At 43.5% G+C, this 8645-nt stretch overlaps 1 protein-coding gene across 6 annotated transcripts in view; it reads right to left on the reverse strand.

Moving 5' to 3' along the window:
* arhgap12b (Rho GTPase activating protein 12b) overlaps positions 1 to 5715 on the reverse strand; it is a 69975-nt gene extending 64260 nt beyond the window's left edge. For 3 of the 6 annotated variants that reach the window (XM_017703716.2, XM_017703704.2, XM_017703710.2), the window contains exon 1: positions 5511 to 5713. The gene's annotated coding sequence lies outside the window, so the exon portion shown is untranslated. Of the gene's footprint in view, positions 1 to 5510 lie in introns of all 6 variants that reach the window. The other 3 variants (XM_017703725.2, XM_037544342.1, XM_017703699.2) reach the window with 2 other exon arrangements.
* Positions 5716 to 8645: the final 2930 nt, after the last annotated feature.

Below are 8645 nucleotides of genomic sequence, written 5' to 3' on the forward strand. Positions count from 1 at the left end.
ATCGGCTATCAGCTGACCATGCTGAAAGGCAAACTGATTGGTACCAAAAACACTGATTGGTCCATCTCTAGTGAGTACACAACTGACTGTTTCATTACAAAGAGAGCATAATGAGTCCTGGTTAATTGGATTTAGTGCTGCGCTGTATGTGAGGTGCACGTAAAGTTGCCAAAATCAGAATCTCAAATATTTCTGCTTAATGTTTGTGTAAATTACAGATGTTAACACAGAACATTTTTCCGAAGAGTCAGCGTCTTCTTATACGTATCATTATTGGTGATCAAACACAACAGTGCTTTAAACATGCCTTTCTCCCACTCTAACTGCTTCACTGGGAAGCAACAGCTACTTCTTTGACTATACCTGATAATATAGACTCCTGCATAACACTGTGTGTGTGCATTTTATATTTTATATTATATAAACAATTTGATCATCACTTTCGTCTACCGTATCCAAATATGCAGCACCAGAGGCACTTGTGGTATTTCTGGCAGAGATATCAAAAGCTCACTTCATTTCATTCGCTCTGACATAATACATCATCCCTGCTGGCAACCTCCCGCAGCTGTCAGACAAGCACAACAAGCTTATTTCTGCACTTGTGAGAGCGCAAAGATATGTGAAACCCAAATGTATGAAAACAGAGAGGATAAACAGCACTTAGATGAATTGCAGTGCAGCGGTGAGAGATGACAGAGGGAAGTCAAATGAGGACGTAGAGCAGGACGTTCCCCGTCAGGCTGTTACAGAGCTCAGATCGCCCAGCTGGACTACACAAAGTGTGCAATGGATTACAGGGTCATCTTCATAGGATGCTAATAACTAAATCCGCCAAATAGACACACGGGACTCCTGTGGGTGCCAGTGTGATGTCTAGTAAACAGCGTTTCTCTTTGAAACATGCAAAACTTGTCTTTCTAATTGTCTGATTGTCTTGGATGGCCGGATGACTACTAGAGGTGATATAATACACAAATTGATAAACAGTGAAAGTTAACACAGGAAAATGTTTATATGCTTATATAATATATATAATATATCCTTATATATATATATATATATATATATATATATATATATATATATATATATATATGTGTGTGTGTGTGTGTGTGTGTGTGTGTGTGTGTGTGTGTGTGTATATATATATATATATATATATATATATATATATTTTTTTTTTTTTTTTTTTTTTTTTTTTTAAACATCCATGGAAACCATTTCAACTTACACTATTCCGTTGGATATCACACACAGTTTCTGTAGTTGAAAAGGCCATTGTACTCAATTCAGAGCATGTATTGTCTCGCAGCCCCCATATTGGAAAAAATGATATCCATATGTGGATTCTAACATCCATAATGTCTACACACACGCGCGCGCTTGTATATACACAGAGCAAAGTGACCAGCTACTACAGATAAAAAGGTATTCGTACTGAAAATGTACTGCCCTGATCAATCAAGGCGCATTTCTTTTTTTAACCATTATTTCTGCTGTCACACCAAAGGCTGAATTTATCTGGGCTGACTCTCAAAATAGAATGTAGACTTTGAGGACAGAATCTTTCTCCACACACACACACACACACACACACACACACACACACACACACACACACACACACACACAACTACATAACCTGGTCCTACAGCCTACCAAAGAGGTAATCAGAAATGTGAAAGAATCTGATAAGTGAAGTTTCCTTCAGCTCTGAACAAGAGAATAAAACTCTGTACATCACATTCGTAAAAAAGTCCTACTGAGAAATATGGACTGAGTTTACAGTCAAATCTTTAATGGTGAGCAGCTTATTGTCACTGGTTTGTTTAGTTTTATGGTTATGATTTATATCATAAGAGATCAGAGACAAATGGCAGAGGCTCAGGAAATGTCAGAAGCAGGCACCTTATGTTCGTTTACCATCTAATATTACCATTATTTTCTTATTAAGAGAAAAAAAAGGACACATTTTCATTTCTTCATTAGTCCACTGGAATCTGCTGCCTTTTGATAGTCATTGCTACAGCAAGGACACAATTGAGCGATCAGTCATATAACCTAATTCTACTTTACATTATTAATTCATCAAATGTGTTTCCATCATAATTTACTGCTTTTTGCTTTTACTGGCAAAAAAAAAAATTATCCACCTCAAACAAATCTAGTAAGGTGTGAAACTACACAGGATGCCCCTGGTACCACATTCTCACCTCTCAGTGTCAAGACCATGTGTGCCTAATCAGACGTCTATCACCTTCAGAGACCACATTGCAACAAACTTGCATGCATGCATGCATGCAAAAAAAAAAAAAAAAAAAAGCGCAGTTCTACAACCAGTTTCTGCAGCTTTATAACCGGCCCTAGATCAACAGTTGAGTGTCAGCTTCTGTCAACAAGTTGACATCTCTTTGAAAGAAAAAAAACAGCCTAATTTAATTAGAAATTAAAATGGTGAAGATTTGACTGCACCATGTGTCTCCCATTTCAGCGTTTGAATGAGGGCTGAAGTGGAGGCTCTATAAACAGGGAGCAGATGGAAGGACTCGAGCACAGCCAAGAGTGTCAGCAACATACAGAATTCACTACTGGCTTCTGTCTGTGGTCAGCTAAACTGAATGACACCCAGAAATGTGTTCTCTCTAAAGAACAAAGTCATCAATTTTATACAGATTGCACCATCAGTTTTACCCAGAAGGAGGGAAAATCTATGCAGCTGGATATTCTGAATTTCAAATGAGCCCCAGAGAGACGTTTCCCCAAAAGCATTGTGCACATAACATAGTCTGCTCAAAGTGATATGATCTTAAGCATCTTACAGTGATCACTTCACTACAGTGTTGTTAGGGGGAAAAGGCCCAAACACAGCTGAGTATGAGAAATGATATCAAGATACCCAGAAAATGCAGCATCTCTTATTTTTGACTACCCCAGTTCTTGTTGCCTGGTGTATTGAAACCTTCTTCATTTCAGATTATATAAAAAAAACCCCACAAAGGTCAGGTTCTTAGAAGGTCTTTGGAGAAATTCTCTCTCACGACATGCAACAGTATGACTCCACGCATCAACACAATATAGCACGATATGCAGAGCATGGCCTTGGCAAGACTTCCCAAAACCATCACAATGCTGATCTAATTTTAAGCATAAATGGCTTCCAAAGCACTGCTGAATCTGCAATGACAGCAATAAGTTAACAACAACAGTTGAGCATACTTTTGGTCCCTCAAACTTTCTTGGATTAAAAGTCTAACAGCTCACTGGGGGCAGACTAAAAGCAGAGGATCCAATTATGTGGCTCCCAAAAGTTCTCAAGATCTGGTAGAACCCAGGTGCACAGATGAACCATCTGTTTTGCACATCCACTTCAAAGAACCCTTGGTTGGAGAGGGTATTGGAGAGGCCTAAGCTGTCAAGCACTATCCTATCTATTATTAGAATGATTTTGTCTTGAGCTAAATCTGGATGACAAATGGCAGTCAAGGTTTTAGATCCACCAACCTGGTTTATAAAGGGGACCCTAAACCTAGGGTCAAAGTCCTGTTATACCTTGCATATTACATTGGGCTAGAGGTGGGCAATGCCAACATGCTCTTACAAAGACACCATAATATGCTTTTCTAAGTATATCATGGGTATTGTTAGTGCTTTACTGCACAATACATGCTGTGTATTGTGACATGGTCTTCATGCATCGTGGTGATGCAGCTTGCCGAACCGAAAACAGACAATTAACTCTGATCGCTTAAATTTCACAAAGCTACATACATTATAAGCTTGGATTATTACAAAAGAACAAACATTAAAAGGAAAACAATTAAGCAACCCAGTATCCACCAACACCTGTAGTCTACAGGTATTGGGTACGAAACTTAAGATGTTGGCCCAGTACGAGGTCAGAATTTGTAATTGCTACAGCAGGAGCAGAAACCACTATAGCTCTCAGTGGCCGGCTCACCTAAAGAACCTGAAACTTTCCAGTGTCCAACATAGAGAAATCACAAAGCAACTGCTCTTTTCATCCTCCTCAGAGCAACGAAACTGATAGCTGAATGGGAGAGCCGCAAACCCACGCAGCGTTTGAAGGGCTCACGTCATAAAATAACTTTTTTTAATAAAGGAGTTTGAAGTTTCATACATCATTCACTCCCCAGTCCACACAAGGAAACTGCACTGCAAAAACACCCACACTGAATTCCTTGTTTTTGTGATGTCATGAAAACCAGCACATTGGCATATATTTGTCTTTTCAGTCTAGAGCAGTTCAGCCCCACCTATTCACTATGAAGTTATAAAGAGTGCTTCAGAACTGACCACTTACTCACGAGGCACAATACAGAGGTCATTTACATATATTTGCTTAAAGTCAAAGTAACAAAAACAGCCTGTTTAATTTTAAGAAACAAGAGAGAGTAAAATGGTCAATTGATACAAAAAAAACAACAACACATATATCATAAGTGGACCTGAGGGAAAAAGAGAAATGTAGGATAACCAGGAAAAAAACATGTCTGAATTGTATTGTCTCCCACAGTCTAATATACTGATAAATCACAGCAGTGGATTAGATTTTAGGCTTTGGTCTGCTGTGGAAGTGTATTTGTCGTGTGTTGTAATGGAGAGCTCTCCTGCAGGCCTTTGTTCCAGCCCAGCATTCAGCTTAAAGGAGCTGAGACGAGAGCAGTAACAGAACATAAGCAGAGACTGAACTCTTTACAGCGAATCTGAGCCTCGGTCAGAACTGATCTACAAACAGTACCTTCACATGTCACTAAAGACATCCTAACAGCTAATAAATAATGGGCCAAAACTTATTTGCCCAGTCCACCTGCTTGTGGCGCCGGGGGGAGGAGTAGTGTGTGTGTCGGGGAACATCAGTCCTGTCCAAAAAACTTAGGGGAAGCTTACGGGGAAACACCGACTCAACCCAAACGTGCTAACTAACGCTAACTTGTCCAGGAGTTCCCGCCGATAAACGCTGCCCCTTGTTGTTTGACCAACAATGACATCGAAGAAAATGAAAATGTTCGTGGCTCCACATACGACTGGAATTTGGAAACGGTCCTGCTGCCTGCGCCAACTAACCCACAGCTTTCTTTCTCTCCGACCACACTGAGGGAATCAGCCTGTACAGTCATCTGGTCCAGCAACGCAACACAACACAACACAACAGCGTCCATTCAAAACAAAACCGTGAGCACGGCACAGCCATTCATTAGCTCTAACCGAGATTTCTCTCAACAACTTCACACATTTACACAGAGAATAACAGTCCCGTTTCCCCTAAATAATATAATTCGGTTTTGAAATTTCCAAAGTTTTAAGGAGATAAAACAGTTCCCTACTGTTTACAGGGGAATGTGGTAGCAGCGGTTAGCCGCAGTGGAGCAAACCGCCACCAGAGTGCTAACCTATCAACCCCAGCAGCAGCGCAGCGTTACCGTTACTATGGATTTGAACACCGCCTCGCTGGGACGAAAATAACGGTAGAAGCTGTTCATACAGACCTCCTGTTCGGAGCTCGGCGCCTTCAGGCCCGCTTCTCGGTGAAGGTCCGGAATAAAGTTTCTTATGTCCGTTTTGGGCTGTAAAACTCTTCTCCGCACACATGCAGGAGTGCTGCGCTAAGTCCTCTTGTTGCCTCGCTTCCAGCCCCCTGCTCGGTCTGAGAGCGTCCACCCCTCAGACACTCCGGCTAAGATGGCGTGTTATTTCTTTTCCCACCCGTATTCCTACCGGTCCCGCCTCCTGTTCTGGGATTGGTCAGAGGATTTCACCTCCTGTTTTGGGATTGGGCAGAGAATTTCGCCTCCCGTTCTGGGTTTGGCTAGAGGATCCCTCCTCCTGATCTGGACTTGGTTAGAAGATCTCACCTCCTGTTCTGGGATTGGTTAGAAGATCTCACCTCCTTTTCTGGGATTGGTTAGAAGATCTCACCTCCTTTCTGGGATTGGCTAGAAGATCCCGCCTCCTGTTCTGGGTTTGGCTAGAGGATCCCGCCTCAGGTTCTGGGTTTCGCTAGAGGATCCCGCCTCCTGTTATGGTCTTGGTTAGAAGATCCCACCTCCTGTTCTGGGATTGGTCAGAGGATTTCGCCTCCTGTTTTGGGATTGGGCAGAGGATTCTGCCTCCCGTTCTGGCTTTGGCTAGAGGATCCCGCCTCCTGTTCTGGGTTTGGCTAGAGGATCCCGCCTCCTGTTCTGGTCTTGGTTAGAAGAACTCACCTCCTGTTCTGGGACTGGACAGAGGATCCTCTCTCCAGTGATGGGATTGGTTAGAGAATTTCGCCTCGTGTTCTGGGATTGGTCAGAGGATTTCGCCTCCTGTTTTAGGATAGGGCAGAGGATTCCTCCTCCCGTTCTGGCTTTGGCTAGAGGATCCCGCCTCCTGTTCTGGACTTGGTTAGAAGATCTCACCTCCTGTTCTGGGATTGGCTAGAAGATCCCGCCTCCTGTTCTGAGTTTGGCTAGAGGATCCCGCCTCCTGTTCTGGTCTTGGTTAGAGGATCCCGCCTCCTGTTCTGGGATTGGTTAGAAGATCTCACCTCCTTTCTGGGATTGGCTAGAAGATCCCACCTCCTGTTCTGGGTTTGGCTAGAGGATCCCGCCTCCTGTTCTGGGTTTGGCTAGAGGATCCCGCCTCCTGTTCTGGTCTTGGTTAGAAGAACTCACCTGGATCCCAGGATCCCACCTCCTTTTCTGGGATTGGATAGAAGGTCTTGCCTCCTGTTCTGGGATTGGATAGAGGATCTGTTCTGGTCTTGGTTAGAAGAACTCACCTGGATCTCATGATCCCACCTCCTTTTCTGGGATTGGATAGAAGGTCTTGCCTCCTGTTCTGGGATTGGATAGAGGATCCCACCTCCTGTTCTGGGACTGGATAGATGATCCTCTCTCCAGTGACAGGCTTGGACAGAGGATCCCACCTCCTCTTCTGGGATTGGATAGAGGATCTCACCTCCTGTTCTGAGATTGGATAGATGATCTCACCTCCTGTTCTGAGATTGGATAGATGATCCCCTCTCTAGTGATGGGCTTGGATAGAGGGTCCCACCTCCTGTTCTGAGATTAGATAAAAGGATCCCGCCTCCTGTTCTGGGATTGGCTAAAAGATGTTGACCATTACGACTGAGCAGAGGAAATGGCCAGAAGACCACGCCTTCTTTACTACAACTGGCAAAAAAAGGTCCCGCCTCCTCCGCCAGGATTGGTTGAAGGATCCTGAACTAGGATTGGCTAGTAGTCCACAGCTGACTCGTGGGAATGAACTACTATCCAGTCCTAGCGCTGGGGCGGGACTTGTGGGAATACGGGTGGAGAACAGTAAGCTAATCAGGCCCCTCGCTAAATTCTTGCGCCGTCATCAGCATTCCGTTATACGTCACCATGGAGACGGATGGACACAATATGCGTGTGAACTTTCATGCGTTCCCGCCGTTTCAGCGCTGCAACCTGCCAGTAATGCATGCTCTACAGTCAAGGAATCATAAGGTGTTTATTTGTCTGAGGGATTTTCTGAAACTCAAGGCACTACTGAGCTATTTATTTATAGATTTCATTAGTCAGTTTCTTTGATCTATGCAGTCCGATTCTGTGGAGATGTCCTGTATCCAGTTCTGGCGAAGCTCAAAACTGGACAAATCTCTGAAATTCTGATGAATGAAACAGCATAAGCAGTGTGCAGTTATGTAATGTTCGCATCATTGCGTGGGAGAATTTCTTGCTCAATACTGCCACCGTCTGTTTATCTGATGGCATTGGTTATCAGCCCCTTCAGCCCAAGAGCTGTGCATTAGAATTGAGGCTTTTCCCTGCATCTGTCATCAGATAATGATCCAGTCCTGCTTGAACGGGATCAGGTGTGTTAAAACAGGAAAACTGTACAGTGTGGGTGGTCTACAGCTGGGAAACACGGGTCTTGAGAAGTGGTCACCAAGCCTCCTCCTACATCTACCTACCTTGAATTCAGTTTCAGCTCAGATCCTGCCTGACTCAGCTGATCAGGGTCTTCTCAACGGATCAGGTGGAACAAGCATATTCAAAGAGAGGCTCACCTGATTACACCTCTCTAATCAGTGTGTCTTCATCTTTAAACAGCAGAGGTGTGCTCTTGCTCTTGAATCCAGTTTCCAGTCCAGGATTTTGTAATTACAGTAATTGAATTGATTTATCTGATCAGCCACTTAGCATCATATCGACCAATGCTTACAACATTCAGCACCAGAAGGTCCGTAGTCGAGGAACCCTTTTTTCATTTTTTCTGCTCCAACACACCTTATCAGCTAAACAAGCCCTTCCTGAGTTGAACTGGATGTGCGAGAGAAGGGAAAACACTACAAAGTGGAGGGCAGGCATGCTGTAGAACCAGGGTTGGTAACAGCTAGCCTAGAACTCATCAACCTTTTTATGAATTAATTCCTGGTTAGAATAATCTAACCAAAATAACTTTCAACATTTACAACCAGGGATATATTCCTGACTGGGCTAGTGTGGCCAGGGCCCTCAGGGGGACCCCAATGCCCAAGGCAGGTCAAAGACTAACCAACCCCACCAGATGTAAAGGTAAGATGAATGAATAGCCCTTGAATATGTACGAATGTTGAAATAAATTAAGAAATGCCCCTCAGCCCAAGTGCTTGCTAA

This window comes from Pygocentrus nattereri, chromosome 13, assembly GCF_015220715.1.
Source record: "Pygocentrus nattereri isolate fPygNat1 chromosome 13, fPygNat1.pri, whole genome shotgun sequence".
Classification (NCBI taxonomy): Eukaryota; Metazoa; Chordata; class Actinopteri; order Characiformes; family Serrasalmidae; genus Pygocentrus; species Pygocentrus nattereri.